Raw genomic sequence first — 16719 nt, 5'->3', positions numbered from 1 at the left:
TAAAAATAATAAACTGATCTAGAAAACCTGTAGATATAAAAATTCAAAAGACATATGCATGAGTCTGGATGACCTAGGATTACCAAATTTAGATCAGGCAAGTGAACCAAAAAGCTAGGATTTAATTAACACTAAGCTGAAAATAGTTAGTGGTTATATTATCTAGGCCTGATTTTATTAGTCCTGACGAATCAGATTCTTTTCTGAGAATGTGACCACACTGGGGCCTAAATGTAAAGGTCTAAAAGTGTTCTATTTTCTCAAAATGATGATGATAGCAAACATTATTACTACGTGCCAGACACTGTGCTAAGTGTTTTTCATGCATGGTCGGATGTAATACTCGCATTAAACATATGATAGTTACTAATATTGTCCAAATTTGATAGATGGGGAAACTGAGGCACAAAAAAGAAAGGTGCTGTGCCCACAGTCACACAATCAGTATATAACGGGGCTCACAATTTGAGCCTAGACTTAATATGGATCAAGCCTCCTCCTGAAAACAACGAAAAAAATCTTTCAGATGCTGATCTTCATAAATACTTATTTACCGAAGTGCAAGTGTAATAAGTCTAAGAGAGGGGCTTACAGTCTGGTTCTTAGAACCATGTGTGAAGGTAGTTTGAGGGGCATACTTTCTCAAGGCATAGATCTGGAGACATAAGTTAGAGAAGCACAGATGTTCAAGGGCGACAGCTACTTTGGTTTATATCTAGGCTTCACCACCTATTACGGTGTTTCCCGAAAATAAGACCTGGTCTTACATTAAGTTTTGCTTCAAAAGACACATTAGGGCTTATATTCAGGGGATGTCATCCTGAAAAATCATGCTAGGGCTTATTTTCTGGTTAGGTCTTATTTTGGGGGAAACACGGTAACTTTGTGACCTGAGAATGTTACTGGAATTCTCTGTGCTTGAAGATTGTAAAATTGAGATAATAGTAGTACCTACCTTACAGATTCATCATGTAGATTAAACGAGTTAATTTATGTATAGCTGTTAGAATAATGCCTGGTACACAGCACTCACTAAATGTTAGTTATTATAATTCTAGTGAGTGTTTCCCGAGTATGTGACCTTTATATTCTCTCTCTCTCTCTCTCTCTCTCTCTCTCTCTCTCTCTCTCTCTCTCTCTCTCTCTCTCTCTCTCGTTGTACAGTCATAGGTTGCTTTGAATTATTTGGGAAATGAGAAAAGGTGTAAATAAATATAAAATGGAAAATAACCTCTATAATATTAATAAACCCACTTTTATTATATTGAATAGAGGCTTTAAAAGCATAAGCTGCTTTTGTTTTGTAATTGAAAGAATATAATTCTAGGAAAAGGAGATTTGTGTTCAGGTCTTGGCTCTGTCACTAGCTATGCAATCTTGAATAAGTCTCAACTTTACCAGCCTCAATCTTCTCATCTAACAGTAGAGATGATAATGCCAGGATAGTTTACCTGAGGGCTTTATTCTACGTGCTTTGGCAGGATGTTCTTTCATTCCATGATCCACATTTGGTGACCCCTTGCTCTGTGCCAGACTCAGTGATGGAGGTGGGACGTGCAAAGTCTGTTACCTTGAGGAATTCAGGGTGGAGGAACTGCAATCCTGGACTGGGTGTGTGCACGCACGTGAGCCTGCAGGGACGGGGAACGGATGAAGCATATATTCCAATTGTAAATGATGATTTTCAAATTTTGGAAAATACACCAGCCACACACAGGGAAATAGCAGCCGGCATTATCTTGGCCATTCAGAAACAGGTCATTTTCTTTTTGACGTAAAACACATGCACGTTTCCCTAGGACTTTCTACCTATAATTACCCCCATATGAAATTGCATTTGCATTTCTTTTGGATCCTTTAAGATTCCATGAACTTTTAACTCAGCTTCTCAAAACAGAACATTTGTATTTGTTTGGCAGAAATTTTCTCACTGTTTGTGCCCAATTATTAAGTTAGATAGAAAAATAGTGATATTACCACTTTTTCATGCTTATCACCCTTGATATTTTTTTTTGTTTTTTTATAAATAAAAACTTTGTTTATTGGCTGAAATCCCATTTAATGCTATCCAGTGTCAAAGGCAGGATTTGGTACACCAGTCTTCTTGAAGAAAAGAACGTGTGTCTCTAATTCAATTACAGGTGGAACTGAATTTGATAGCCCCAGACTATTTGCCAATAATATTTTTGTAGCCACAAATAACCTAGTAACTCAGCATTTCAGTTTTGAGTCAGGACAGATAAAAGTCTGCTTTGAGTCTTATTAGGCATTCATATGTACTTTTCTTCAAATGTTCATTTCGTGCCCACCATGTACCGGTCCATTTCAGAGCAGAAATGCCCACCATGCCGACCAAAGCCTTGCCTAAATGTCAAACGTTAAGGTACCCTTCAACTCCAAAATTCTATAGCTGTGCATCTAAATAAAGGAGAAAGACTCCAGAAAAAAAAACAATCTAAAGCTTTTTTTGTTACTCTGTTATCAGGATATTTCTTATTGCTTAGACTGAACCAATTTTTTTTTGAAATCTTGTTTCTCAAAATGCAATAAAAGGAAAATTATAAATGGCCGATAAACCATGAAAAGATGCTTGGCCTCATAGTGATAAATGAAATAAAAAATAAAATAAAATATAAAGTTGGTAATTAATTGAGAATTGATAATGCCCAGTGTTGGCAAGGGTGGAGTAACAGACACTCTTACTTAACTGTTAGGCCTTAAAATAGTAATACAATTTTTCCAGAAGGAAAAAAACAAACCCCTTAACATATTGCATATTCTTTGACCTTGACATTATACTTTTAAGAAATTATCTCAAGGAAATAATTATGAATGTACACAAAGATACATTCCTTCAAGGATAATTTGCCTTCAAGAATAATTGTTTTCAACAGCAAATAGTTCAAAAATTTAAGTGTTCAAAAATAGGGGATTGGTGAAATAAAAGATGCTATACCCATACAATGATATGGTATGTAATCATGAAATATAATGTAATAATGTTTTGTGGCGAGAATATATTTATGAGATATTAAGCAAAAGAATCATTGCCGTGCTAGCAGTGATTATCCCTAAATATAGGGATCTAAGGTAATTTTTAAATTTTTTACCTGCATTTTCTATGGTGAATGCATTTACCACTTTAATAAGTATTATAAAACATAATGTAATAGTTTCAATAAGAAAAATGTATAAAATATAATACTACTTAAACTTGTATAATCTTCTAACTGCTATTAAGGCAAACAGATGTTGGCAATCACCTTATAATCCCTGTGAGAGTAATTTTATTAAAAATTATATTTTACTAGTTTTTATCAATTTAATTCCAAATAATATAGAATGTAATATTTGTTGAAGACACAGTAAATATGTAGGATTCTAGTGCCCCTGTTAGACATCTTGTATAACACATGAGGTGTTTGTGCACTATTTCAGTGGACAGCTGGGATTTGCAAACTTGCACTCCTGTCTATGGGAAGCACGTGGAAATAATAGGAAGAGCTGACAGATGTATGTACTTTTGTAGTCGAGTCCAAAATAATAGGGGGAGAAAGCCAGCACTCATTTGTACCCAGGGTGGCCGCACCTTGCCTCTGCCCCTCATTGGCTTTGTAACCTTGGCCCATTCACTTAATTCCAGCAAAACAAGGATAATGATAATATCTACCTCTTCCAGTAGTTATGAGATTTAAATGAGAAAATGAGTGATAATGGTGGAATTTGCACTATACATGGCAAATAAGTATTCAATAAACTTTAGCTATATTCTCACCTATAGGTTCATCATGAGGTTGGTACATCTGAAGCCTCCTGCTCTGGTCTCTGTGGCCAAGCCTGAGGACAGATGTAAAATACCAAGATCAGCCAGCAACCAGCCACGTTCCCTCAATATTCTCAAGAAAATAGAAAGTGCAATCCATGGAAAAGAATTAAACTTGGAAATGCCCTTGCATTCCTACTTTATTTTCGAGTGTGTGTGCCTGTGCGCATGCTCCCGCTTTAATGGAATCCTTTTGTTAAAAAAAAAAAAAAAAGAAAAGAAAAGAAAGAAAGAAAAGAAAAAAAAAGCAGTAGAAGAAAAGAGGCCCTGCCCACTCTAGTTAACTTTCCAAAGCCTTGGGGAGTAATATATTCGGTGCTTTGTGACCCAGAGCACAGCAGGGGTTATGCTTCGGGGGATCCTCTTTAAAGTGCATGGTTCTTTTTTCTTCTTTAAAGTTGTATAAATGTTACCAAACTTTTAAGTCCCTGGATGGATGAAAATCTCTGAGCAGATTGGTAAAAGTTGCTGAAGCTCAGAGATGAGTATCCGAACAGAAGGAAGGGCCTGATTTATTCAGAGCACTGAGTACAGGGAACAATGGCCACTTTATGTGGTAAAATAATTAACCTGCTAAAAACAATGATCACTCACAGGAAAAAAATGTAAGAAAAGTTTAGTTAAACCGGGAAAGCACTGATGAGTTCACTGTTGCCTTCTTGTAGAAATTAGTCATTGAAAACTCCTCAGTAACTCCAAAGTAAAACCCCTCAGTCCTGAGCAGGGCAGAAAAAAAAAAAAAATTGTTTGCTTCCTGAAAAACACAAAAGCTTATTTTTTCAGATCTTAAAAAGAGACATAATTTAAGAAAAGGATAATCACAAGCAACACTTTCTGCTGAGAACAAAAACCAAAGCAAAAAAACATTTATGAACATTCCCAAGAAACCGCTATGGCAAATCACATTGGAACTTTAATTCATGAGGAGGCTTTGAAACATCAGCACATGAAAGAAAATGAAAGGGCATATGAAAAATAAAGGACAACTCCAGTTTTCTCCTCTCTCCATACCTCTATAAACTGCAAAAAAGTCCTTATTTTTAGCAAAATTGCTATCACATTTACAAACAGTAGTTCTGGACATGTGTCCACAGCACTGAGCCAACATCGTGTATCGCTGTGGATCCAAACCCACCAGAACATTTTGTTTTTCAAAAGTAGTTTTGTCTTAGAATACATTCATGTGGAGAGTAGGGAATGAGAACTGTTGTGGATAATGAGAACTCAGGGCCTGAGAACAAGAGAAATTACTGCTAGAAATGTCGAGGAGTCTACTTACTATGAAAGAAAGTTCCTTTTTAGTTCCCAGTGAATTCCTCAGCAATTAGTGGTTTGTCTTGAAATGATAGAACTTCAGAGAACTGTGGCCAGAGATCCATTGCCGGACTACATCACGGGAATATCCTTGGCCTCTGAGGAAAAAAAAGCTGCAAGTTATGGTGGCAAAAAAATACCTTTTTAAAGCTTTAAGGGCCTCTGTTTCAATAACACGTGAAGGCAACAAACAAAAAAATCAGCAAAGAAAAATTGTCCTTGATCAGGATTTCATAGATATTTCAAAGTAGAGAGGTGCATTAGTATTTCATTGTTTCTGAACAAGGAAATATGTTTCAAATATGCCAAGCTACCCTCCAAGAAGTATCTTAAACACTTGGAGAAATAAAGTCCAAGATAAATGGTTGTGGGATTTTGTAGGTAAAATGACTTTCACTTCTGGGCATAACTCAGAAAGATATAATAACATGCCATGAAAAACCACATACTTCCCAAATCATCAGAATTTGTTAAAGATAGTATATTATTTTAGTTTTACATTTTTTGTGCCACTGCTAAGACTGCTTTGCTCCCTCCCCTCATATGCCTGATTATAAAAGAAATGTATGCTTATTGTAGATAACTAGAAAGCATGGAAAAAATAGCCCCTATCGTTCCACTGCCCTGGTGCTGACATGATTAACACACCAGCATATTTTTTCTTGACTTTTTCTTACATATTTTTTAAGCCTACCTGAGATTATAGTGTGTGTGTGTTCATTTAGTGTGTCATAGAAATTTTTCAAGGTCATGGAGAACACTTCATAATTATTATTTTGAAGGCAGAGTAATGTTTCATCACATACAAGTACACGATAATTTGCGTAACTGTTTCCTGTTGTAGGTTTTGCATATTCTATTATACATTTATATATTCTTTGAGTATTTTGTTACTGCAAGTAATTAGGACCTCTTCTTGCTAAAACTTGTAAGAATTGTACCTATGTTTATTTGTACATACATGTATATATCTCAGTTTTGAGTGTTGACAGCAGATTTTTTATTTATCTAGTATTTATTTGATTTGATGCAATTCCTCAAAAATTAAGGAGATTTGTTTGTATCTAGAATATATAAAGAACTCCAAAATTCAGTAACAAAAGATAAATAATCCAGTTTTAAAATGGGCAAAAGATTTGAATAGACATTTCTCCAAAGAAGATATACCAATGGCCAATAAGCACATGAAAAGACAGTCAACATCATTAGTCACCAGGAAAACGCAAATCAAAACCACAAAGGGATATTACTTCATACCCACTGGGATAGCAATAATCAAAAAGGCCATAACAATTGTAGGGCAGGAGGGGGAAAAATTGGGACCCACAAACACCACTGGTAGAATGTAAAATAGTTCGGTCACTTTGGAAAACGTGTGGTAGTTGCTCAATGATTAAACATACAGTTATCATATGACATAGCAATTCCACTCCTATATATGTACACAAAAGAGATGAAAACATGTATCTACTCAAAAACTTGTACATAGCAGCATTATTATTAATAGCCAAAAAGTGGAAACAACCCAAATGTCCATCAACTGATAAATGGGTAAACAAATGTAATATATCCATACAATGGAATGTTATTCAGCAAATAAAAAAAAAAAATGCAGCACTGATATATGCTACAACATGGATGAATCTTGAAAACATTATGCTAAGTGAAAGAAGCCAGTCACAAAATATCACTTATTTTATTTTTCCCTTTATATGAAATGTACAGAACAGGCAAGCCATAGAGACAGAAAGTGGGTTAGTGGTTGCCTAGTGCTGAGAAGGTTGAGAGGAAATAGGGAGTGACTGCTAACAGGTATGGGGCTTCTTTGTGGGGAGATAAAAATGTTCTGGAATTAGATAGTGGTAATGGTTGCACAATTCTGTGAATATACTAAAAACCATTGAACTGGACACTATAAATGGGTGAATCATATGGCATGTAACTTATATTCCAATAAAAGTTCTATGAAAGAGGACTTTTAGCATATTATAGAAAATGTTCAGACTTGGGCTCATTTTCCATAGATTAAAAGGTACCAACAATGGACCTACCATATTCTTGACAATATAAATTTCCTGGATGCAAAGCACCCTTTGTATCAAAATTATTAATATGTGTTTGAGATGACTTTGTGGTGATAAGAGATAATTCTTACAGTTTCTAATCAGGTTACAGATGGTTGACTCACAAATGCTTGCCTTTTTAAGAACAGAGTTTAGACTAGGTTTCCAGTGTGAAACTAAAGAATTACTTTTGAGAAAAATTAATTGAATACATAGGTTTTTACTATAAGTTCAAAGCAAATATGAATTTTCCTTATCCAGGGACTGGAATAAGATTTATTTATACTTGAAGATCAGACATTGCAAATTTTTTTACCAAAATCTCTATATAAATCTCACATATAGTGAAGTTATTTCCATTTCTAATCTTTCTAAGAGCAAATGTAGATCAAACAAGGAAATGGGATGCTAAGACACTGGTTTTACCTACCACCACTCTTTCAATGTTCTCCATGAATATGTAAAGTGCTCTAACCCGCCCCCCTCCCCCGCCCCACATCGTTTTAAGTAATTGTTCCTCTCTGTTGATAGAAATGGTGAGCATTCAATCAAGAAGCATTCTGAATTCCTTCCATTCTTCATCCAATCACTTCTCTTCATCCTATCTTACTTCTCTCCTTCTCTCAAACCATGTCCTACTGAAGACTTGGCTTCAAAGCAAGTGAATATGACTCTAACATTGAGACCTGAATGGTGGAAGGCATAGTAGGGCATTGCTCAATTTCACCGGCCTACTTCAAGCTAGTCACTTCATTCATCAGCTATGCAGTGACAACATCTCAATTTATATCTCCATGGCTGGCCACACCCTTGAGCTCTAAACCCATAAAACCCAAATCAGCATCACGGTCAACATATCTAAAACCAAACTCATCTTCTCCTCAGAAGTGTTCCTCCTCCAGTGTTCTCTATATTACTAAAAGGACAACCATCTCAATGATTGCTCAAAAGGAAAACTTGAGCATTACCCTTTATATGCCCCCTCATCTTACACATCCTAGTAATTAGGGAACTCTATCAGTTCTAACTCTCAAGTCTCACTTTGATCTGTCCATTTCCCTCAGCTTCCTCGTCTACCACCATCTCTTGAAAGGACAACTGAGATAACTTTCCAAAGTGGGCCTTCAGATTTCCTCCCTATTTCAATAAACCCTCCCCACAGTGTCCAAACAATGATCCTTCTGAAATGCAAAATATGATTGTGTGAAACTCTCACTTAAAAATCTTTAATGGCACCCTGTGACCTTAAAGTAAAAGCCCACTGGTTAACATGGCCCCTGCTCACCTCTCCAGCCTCTTGTCTCACCTCTCTCTGGAGATCTTTTGGTTCCTTGAATGAGCCAGGTGTTTCTTGCCTCAGAGCCAATTCTGCCTGGAGAAGGTCTTCCTATGAAGGCTATCTTTATGAAAGGTTTCTCAGACATTGTGAAGAATTATGGACAACTCATTTTATACCAAGTTCTGCTCCACATAGTAGAGCAAACTGGGCATGAGTACAGGTAGTCTGTACCATATCTATTGGTAGAGTACAAATGACTAACTAGGAAACACTAGTGAATTATTCATGTTTCTCTTTTCTAGTCAGCAAACACTACATTCTGTAATGCTATAAATACTGTAATTTAGATTATTCTATCCTAACATTAGTTGACTTTATGATACAATTTTTGTTTTCAAACATATAAATTAAAATTTCATCCAAACATTTTTTTTTTTAATGATTCAGATTCCAGTCATTTTCTTCTAGTGTTTTTCATTTAATCTTGGAAAATTTAATTTAAATCTGGTGTGATAGGGCAAAGAGGGCATTTGAAGCCAAGTGAACTTGAGCTCAAATCCCCATATATAGTAATTAGGTAATGTTGAAAAATTGCTTAACCTCTCTGAGACTCAGTTTTCTCACCTACAAAATGAAGATAATATTTGATTTGCAGGGTTTTTGTGAAGATTAAAAGAAACAGCATGAACAAAAAAGCCAAATATAATTCCTGATTCATAGTGGGCCTTTAGCAAACTTTATTCTTCCTCCTTTAATTTATATCTTATCTCTGAATACAGACATACCTACAGGTGATGTTTTTTTATATAAACACACAAACACCCATTTTATAAACGCATACTGTAAAGACCCTCCAAAATTAAAGGGAAATTTTAGAAAAGATACAATGTTGTGGGACTATTTGTGCGTGTTATTTGGGAAATTGGAGGAAAGCCAAGGTAATTAAATCTCTTACAAATTTAGTTATATAAAAGGCTCCAGCCATTGGCCATTGCAATTATTCTATTCCTGGGAAGAAAGGAGACAGGTTTATTTGCAGTATCCCATGCTTAATCATTAGTATTAAATGAATTAGGACCAGAACTAATCAAAGAAGCAAACAGCTGATTTCTGCTGTTTTGTAAAAGAAAGAAGTAATTGATGTTCACACAGGTTAAAGCAGCCAAGAAAAAGTCCTCAGAATAAATGGCCCAGCTCTTTTTCTCCCTTTATAACTTGTTTTCAATGGTCTTTAGTCTGTGATTACTTAAATATTCATTTATTTCAGAAGTCTTTTTGTGCAAATCCCAATTTAAAAGCCAATCACGTCCATAATAAATTGGGCTAACAACTTCTTTCAAAGGAAGAAACAAATAAATCACAATGTTTCATCTATAAAATTTGACTCTGTATGACTGTATTGGCAGCTAATTCAATTATAACCAAGGAAGATCAGGAAGCCTCAAGAGATTTATTCATGATGATTGATTTATAGGGGAAGGAAGAGCTACGATATGCTTTATATGACATGGAGAATCTGTTATGTTTTATTTGTTCAAAATTCTACCTTATAATTTTCTCCACATACATTTTGTACTCATTTGTGTACTATTCAGTGTAACTTGAGTGACTGTACACTTATAATTGTGTCTGTAATTGGTGACCTAGTTGCATTTTACCATCTGGCTAGAAATATTGGTATAATTAGCATATGCCTTTCTTTTGGGCTTTCAAAGGGGTATTACAATCACTAAATTTAAATTCCAGTGGTGAACCACAGAGGGTGGAATCCTTTTGACTAATTATAAAATAATCCCGTTTTTTTGCTTATTCTGAAAGTTGACTACAGTTTAGGGTTGGCATAGGACCGAAACGTGAGAGATTATTCATTTGATTCTGACCACACTTGCACCACCCTGCCCATTAGAGGATTTCTGAAGTTTTCTTAGCAATACATTTTAAAGGAAAGGATTTAATCAATTTCAACAAGCTGGAAGATCAATTTGTTTCCTATAAGTAAAACTTTTACTTTTACATATACTAAGAAAATAGAAAATCGCGCGCGCGCGTGTGTGTGTGTGTGTGTGTTTGTGTGTTGAGGAAACTATGTATATGTGAAAATGTTGGAACTGCATTATTCTTACGGGTAAGATTTGATAAACAAGGAAGATGTCAGAAGATATGAAAAGGCCTGTAATGGTTAATTTTATGTGTCAACTAGACGGGGCTAAAAGATGCCTAGATAGCTGGTAAAATTATATTTCTAGGTGTGTCCGTGAGGGTGTTTCTAAAAGAGATTAGCATGTGAATTGGTAGATTGAATAACGAGCATCCTCACCACTGCAGGTGGGCATCATCCAATCAGTTGAGGGCCTGAATAGAAGAAGAAAACAGAAAAGAGAGAATTTGCTCTCTTTCTTTGAACTAAGATATCCATCCTCTCCTGCCCTCAACATTGGTCCTCCTGGTTTTCCAGCCTTCAGACTTGGACTGGAATTACACCACCAGCTATCCATGTTCTCCAGTTTGTAGTTGGCAGATTATGGGACTTTTCTGTAAGCACACAAGCCAATTCCTGTCATTATATATATATATATATATATATATATATATATATATATATATATATATATATATATATAAAACAGGATATCTTATATATATCCTATTGGTTCTGTTTCTGGGGAGAAACCTAATACAAAGCCTTTGCTTTTAGGTGAGGAAAATATTACAAATTAATTCAATTGATGGAGATGAAGGAGTGGTGAGAGTGCAGTCTGCTGGTTGGGGAAGCCAAGGCATGGCTAAGCTCAGAATACCCAGCAGAAAGCCATGCCAATGACTGTCTATCAAGGAAACATCTTCAAGATATTGATGGCCCATGAGAATCAGAGTGTGTTGTATCAGAACCTAATGGTGATTTCTAACAAAGGTATGACGCTTACAGTGCTACAAAGAGGGCTACTGAAAGTGGTCTCACTGGGAATCAAGAATTAGAATTAGAAGCCGGCCCTTCCCAGTTCCTTCTCAACTGTAAGAGCTGGTTCTCACAAGAGAACTTGAATGATATTCCTGGGTAAGTCAGATATTTAGAGGTCCTTGGACTACACTGCTTCGGCATCTAGTACAGTGTTTTCCAAGTAAGTGTCCATGGATACTACCCAGAGAGACGTTAGCATGGTCAAAATAATTATAAAACACTATGTACCGTGTTCCTCACTTGGAGATTCCCAGTGCAAATAAAAGCCTCCAAGGAATCCTGCAATAAATATGCATGTTTAAAATTATTGCTCATGGTGTTTCTAAAACATAATTGGGTACACCTGCTTTCTTTCTTTGCCACACACCTAATAACAATATTAGGAACATGAGTTTGGAAAACATTGATGATTCTGTCAATTAAGATGCTTTCAGCTGTAAACAACAGATAACCTGAAAGAGAGTAGTTTAAAAAAATAGGACATTTTTTAAAAATCACTTACCGAAAAGTCAAGATGCTGCGGTAGCTTCCCTGGGATGATAATGTCAGCATCTCCAGGATTCCCTTGTCCCTTTCTTCATAGTTTCAAGATGATGGAAACAGCTCCCATGCAAGATGTTGTGGAAGTGTGGGGCTGTCAGAATTTCTGGTTTTTTTCCAGAAGTCAAAAGACTTTCAGAGACTATCCAACAGATTTCAAGGTCATCTCTATCTCCAAGTGAACTAGAATAGCCTCTGTACTGAAGGCAGGAAGAGGAGAAAGGGGTTGGCTATGAAAGCGGGTGGGTTAGCCAAACTAGAGCGTCTTCAACTGTAGGTTGAAGTAATTCTAATGGTAGAATTACTTTTAGAGACTTGCATTGTAGTTGTATGCTTTCAGGCTTCCTCCAAGAGATTCTGTTAGAACCAGTTATATGAAATCTACTGATTTTCTAGTAAGAGCATTCTGTTTATGAAGACGTTGTCCAAAATAAAAGAATATGACCCACATGATAAACGCTTCTCAGGCTCAATGCTGTCTTCTTCCTCTATACTGTGCTCATTCCAGAGACAATGTTTACCCCACACAATCCTTTTGGTTCTATCTCAGCCCTAGAGGGAACATTCCTGCTGTTGGACCGTTCTCTTCAAGGTCCTGCAATTCTCAACATGCTCTGGGGAGCAAAGTTCCTGTTGCTCCAAGACCTATAGATCTTGTTACCTACTTTCTCACTATTTTTCTCAACTACTTGCAAACTCACCATTCAGGTGAAATCGTTATACCCAATGACCATTTCTCAGTCCTCTCCTCTTGGAAGTCTGCTTGTTAGACAAAGTCAGTTCAGATGAGCCTCACTGCCCTCTTTCTGGCCTCTCCTCCCATCTCACTCATACTAGAACTAGGAGAACCAGTTAGAACATCATTGTGATCATCTAGATCAAGGTCAACAAACTAAATGCAGCCCATTGTGTTTTTAAAAGTTTTATTGGCACACACATTAATTTGCATATTGTCCTTGGCTATTTTTTTGCTCTAATAGCAAAATTGAGTAGTTGTGACAAGATGCTGTCTGTCCTGCAAAGCCTAAAATGTTTAATAACGGGCCCTTCATAAAATTTGCTGACCCCTTTCTAGATAATCTAGATCTGAATGAAATGTGTACCAGTACAAATAAAGAGGAAATGACTGAAAGGTACATAAGGAGATTTCATTGATGGAAATTAATGCAAGAGATGCAGTTAGGAAACACAATTTTTAGAATGACATCTAGAGATTACCAGTTGTGATGTATGGGTAAATAGTGATGTGTTAACTAAGGGAGGTAACATGAAGCCAGGAAATTTGGGTGAGGAGTTAATACAGAAAGGGAGAATTTGATCATGATTTTACTTAGAGCTATTTTATATTTGCGGGTGCTTCATTTTATGTGTATATATACATATACATATATATAAAATTATATATAACTTCAGTGAGCAGGAAGAAAATTGGGGCTGAGAAAATTTGGCAATGTCTGTGTTCCATAAAAAGAAAATAAGATATGGAACAGAAAATGCTCACAATTAGAAAGTTTCAACCCATCAATTTCTCCTTCCTATGGATTCAATTATCAAACTTTTCTCAGCACACTTCTTTTTACATGGTGATTTTTAGCATGTACAGTTGACCTTCATTATTCACAGATTCCATGTTTGCAAATTCACCTACTTGCTAAAATTTATTTGTAATCCCAAAATCAACATGCATGATGCCTTCATGGTCATTTGCAGATATGTTCATGGTGGCGAAAATTTTGAGTTGCCTGATACACTTGTTCCCAGCTGAGGATGAACAAGATGACACTCTGCCTTATTTCAGCTCTCATATTGTAAAACAAATGTCCTTTTTGTAGTCTGTAGTGCCATGTTTTCTGCATTTTCCCGCTTTTTGTTGATTTTACTGTTTAAAAATAGCCCCAAAGCATAGTTTTGAAATGTTGTGTAGTATTCCTAGACACAAGGCTATAATATGCCTTATGGGGGGGCGGGAATACGTGTATTAAACTTCATTCATGCATGAATTATAGTGCTGTTGGCCATGGGTTCACTGTTAATGAAGCAATTATATATTAAATTAGGTGCCTTTAAACAGAAACACACATAAAACAAGGTTATGCATTGATCAGTTCCCAAAAATGTTATGAACAGAAGCTTTCAGGAACCAAACTCTGCGTTTCCACAAAGAGCAGTGCTTCAGTATTCACTGTTTATGGGAACTTGATAGAACATAACTTCCATAAATAATGGGAACTGACTCTCCTGAGTGCACAACCAGATTATAAACTTCTTGAAGAATCTTTAATTCATTTTTTTTTAAAAAATCAATTTATTTAAAGTAAAAAAAAATAAAAAATAAAAAAATAAAAACAGCTCACCCATTTCTGGTGAATAAGAATCCCTATTGATCTTTATGCAATATGTAGTATGGTGCCACTCAATGACATTTTCTAAAAGTATCATTACGAAAGAATAGACTTTGTTTTCAAAGTTATGTGACTTTTCCAACAGATAGGATCTAATAAACATATCTGTATTGGAGTTCAAAGATGACATGGGTCAGAAGCTAGAACCTCCAGGCATGAAGGTTTGCTTTTAACATATTTAGAAATACTTGAAAAAACAAAAGACAACCACAAATGTAAAAAAGTGCTTTTTAATTTTTAACCAAAAGATCAAGTTGATGTAACAAGTTTTTTTTTGTTTGTTTGTTTTGCTTTGTTTAACTGATATATTCATAATAAGGTTCAATATGCCTTAAGCAACATGATTATTGAATGACAACTAAAGTAGAGGGCAGTGGTAGTTTGTGTGAAATTTACAGTTTAAAGTTCTTTAAACTTTTATAAAATTATAAGATGATAATTCCCCAAACTGGCAGTCAGATAACTTACTTTTAATACAATTTGAAATTAAAGTCCAATTTTATACAACAGTGAATAAGTTTCCAAGTCAGGTATCAAACTGAAAATTCAAAAAATGTAAAGTTATAAAATATCAATATTTGTAAATGCTGCTCAGAGCAAGGCTATTCAAAGTGTCGCTCATGAATTATTTGTGACCCATCCAAAATGAGAGCGCTTGTGCCAGGTGAAAATCAATTATGTCACTAATCAGCTGCCTTTTTATAACAAGACTTTCTTGATAAAGGAAACACTGTGTTGATTTACATTCTGGCACAGGCGCCTTATCTCATTACAGCTGAAGAACAGGTACTGCTTACTTCAGTGTGCCATTATAATTTTACTACACAGAGTTAGTTAACTTTACTGTGAGGAAAACAAAATTAAAATGACAATTTTAATTGTCATCTACACCTCTTCTATTTTTCAATCCCATCTACCTATGGATCATATCCAAAAAGCAAATTAAACTTTTATAAATATATCACAATTTAGCATTAATCTTCAGAAGTGTTTAAGTATTACTGACATCGATTCACCTTAGAGGGATCTCTCTAAGATTCCTACTTTAGTGAGCTGTATCATCTGCTTTTGATAGACATTTGTTTTCAATCTGGAGAGAAAAAGAAAAAGAATTGAGTCATTTGTTAATAAGTTCTCTCTAAAGATTGATTTACTTTATTCTCACATTTCAATCAGTGAAAATACTTAATTCACTCTTGAAAAAATTGAACTTTTATACTGTTTATGCAACCACTAGTTACTTTTTTGAAATAAGAATTGTTGGGAAAAACGGTTTGGAAATTTACAATTCTGTGTATTCGATCAACAAAAGGGAAGGATATAAACTATTTTAAGATTCCTAAGAGTGAAAGAAAGCTGATATGAAATATTTTTTAACTGGCTTATAATTCAAAATTCCAACGTCTTGATTTTTACTTTTTAGTATGGCACAATTCCTTTAGAAATTTAAAAATATGTCTTTTTGTAAAAGTAATCATTTCCTCTTTCTCTGATGACTTACTAAACTTACCTGCATTAGCTTAATACTGAAGGCAAATAAATGGACAATCAACAAGTCAGAAAACAACTCATCAGTTTTACATATAAAAGAGCCCAGTTTAGCTTCTACATTGGCTAGTTTATTGACCCAACAAACTACTTCTTAAAGAATTTAAATGTATATTTACATGTCTTATGACAAGAGCTCCTTTGGCACCTGAGTTGAGACAATATAGTAGAGCCAAAAATCTCTAAGAGAAAGTTGTCTAAAGACTGTATTTTATCTACCTACACATATATACAAACACCTATACATATATATACACATATGCACACACACACAAGTAGAAATCATATTCCTTTAAGAAATGCTGGAGATATAAAAGAAATTGACCATTTAACCAAATAAAGTGAACTGATAGTTATTAAAAAGTTTTAAGTTATTTGGAATCTTACTAAACTTCAACAAGTTAAAGGTTTTAGAGTAATGTATAATTCAAAGGGGGAAACACGCAAGGATTTTTTGTCAAAATATAATTTCTTTTGGTAATAGTAATATGGTCATGAGATTACAATTATCTTAACATAACAACATAACAGACTTTTTTAAGTCACCAGGTGGAACATCACCAAAGATTACCCCAAAAGGAGGAATTTCCCCCTACTAAGGCTGAAATAGTCACTGGCCACTGATCAAACATTCTGCTGTCCTTAAACTCTTCCTCGCATTAATTCCAGCAAAAGACCACTGAAGCCCACTCTGCAGGTGGCCTTCTGCTTAGCCTCATCTGCTCACTCACTAGGAATTTTACACAAGAACTTTAGAAGAGCTTGATATCATCATGTTTTATGATCACATC

At 35.2% G+C, this 16719-nt stretch overlaps 1 long non-coding RNA gene across 1 annotated transcript; it reads right to left on the bottom strand.

Annotated features, from left to right (window-relative positions):
• Window positions 1-1461: 1461 nt before the first annotated feature.
• On the bottom strand, window positions 1462-12109 carry LOC117025469 (uncharacterized). Its single transcript, XR_004423628.1, has 4 exons — window positions 11941-12109; window positions 5103-5235; window positions 3776-3837; window positions 1462-1631 (listed from the first exon to the last, which is right to left on the bottom strand). It is a non-coding gene; the product is annotated as an uncharacterized LOC117025469 (long non-coding RNA).
• Between the last annotated feature and the right edge of the window lie 4610 nt (window positions 12110-16719).

Source organism: Rhinolophus ferrumequinum, chromosome 8 (assembly GCF_004115265.2).
Source record: "Rhinolophus ferrumequinum isolate MPI-CBG mRhiFer1 chromosome 8, mRhiFer1_v1.p, whole genome shotgun sequence".
Classification (NCBI taxonomy): Eukaryota; Metazoa; Chordata; class Mammalia; order Chiroptera; family Rhinolophidae; genus Rhinolophus; species Rhinolophus ferrumequinum.
This window is presented reverse-complemented; position numbering and strand designations above follow the sequence as displayed.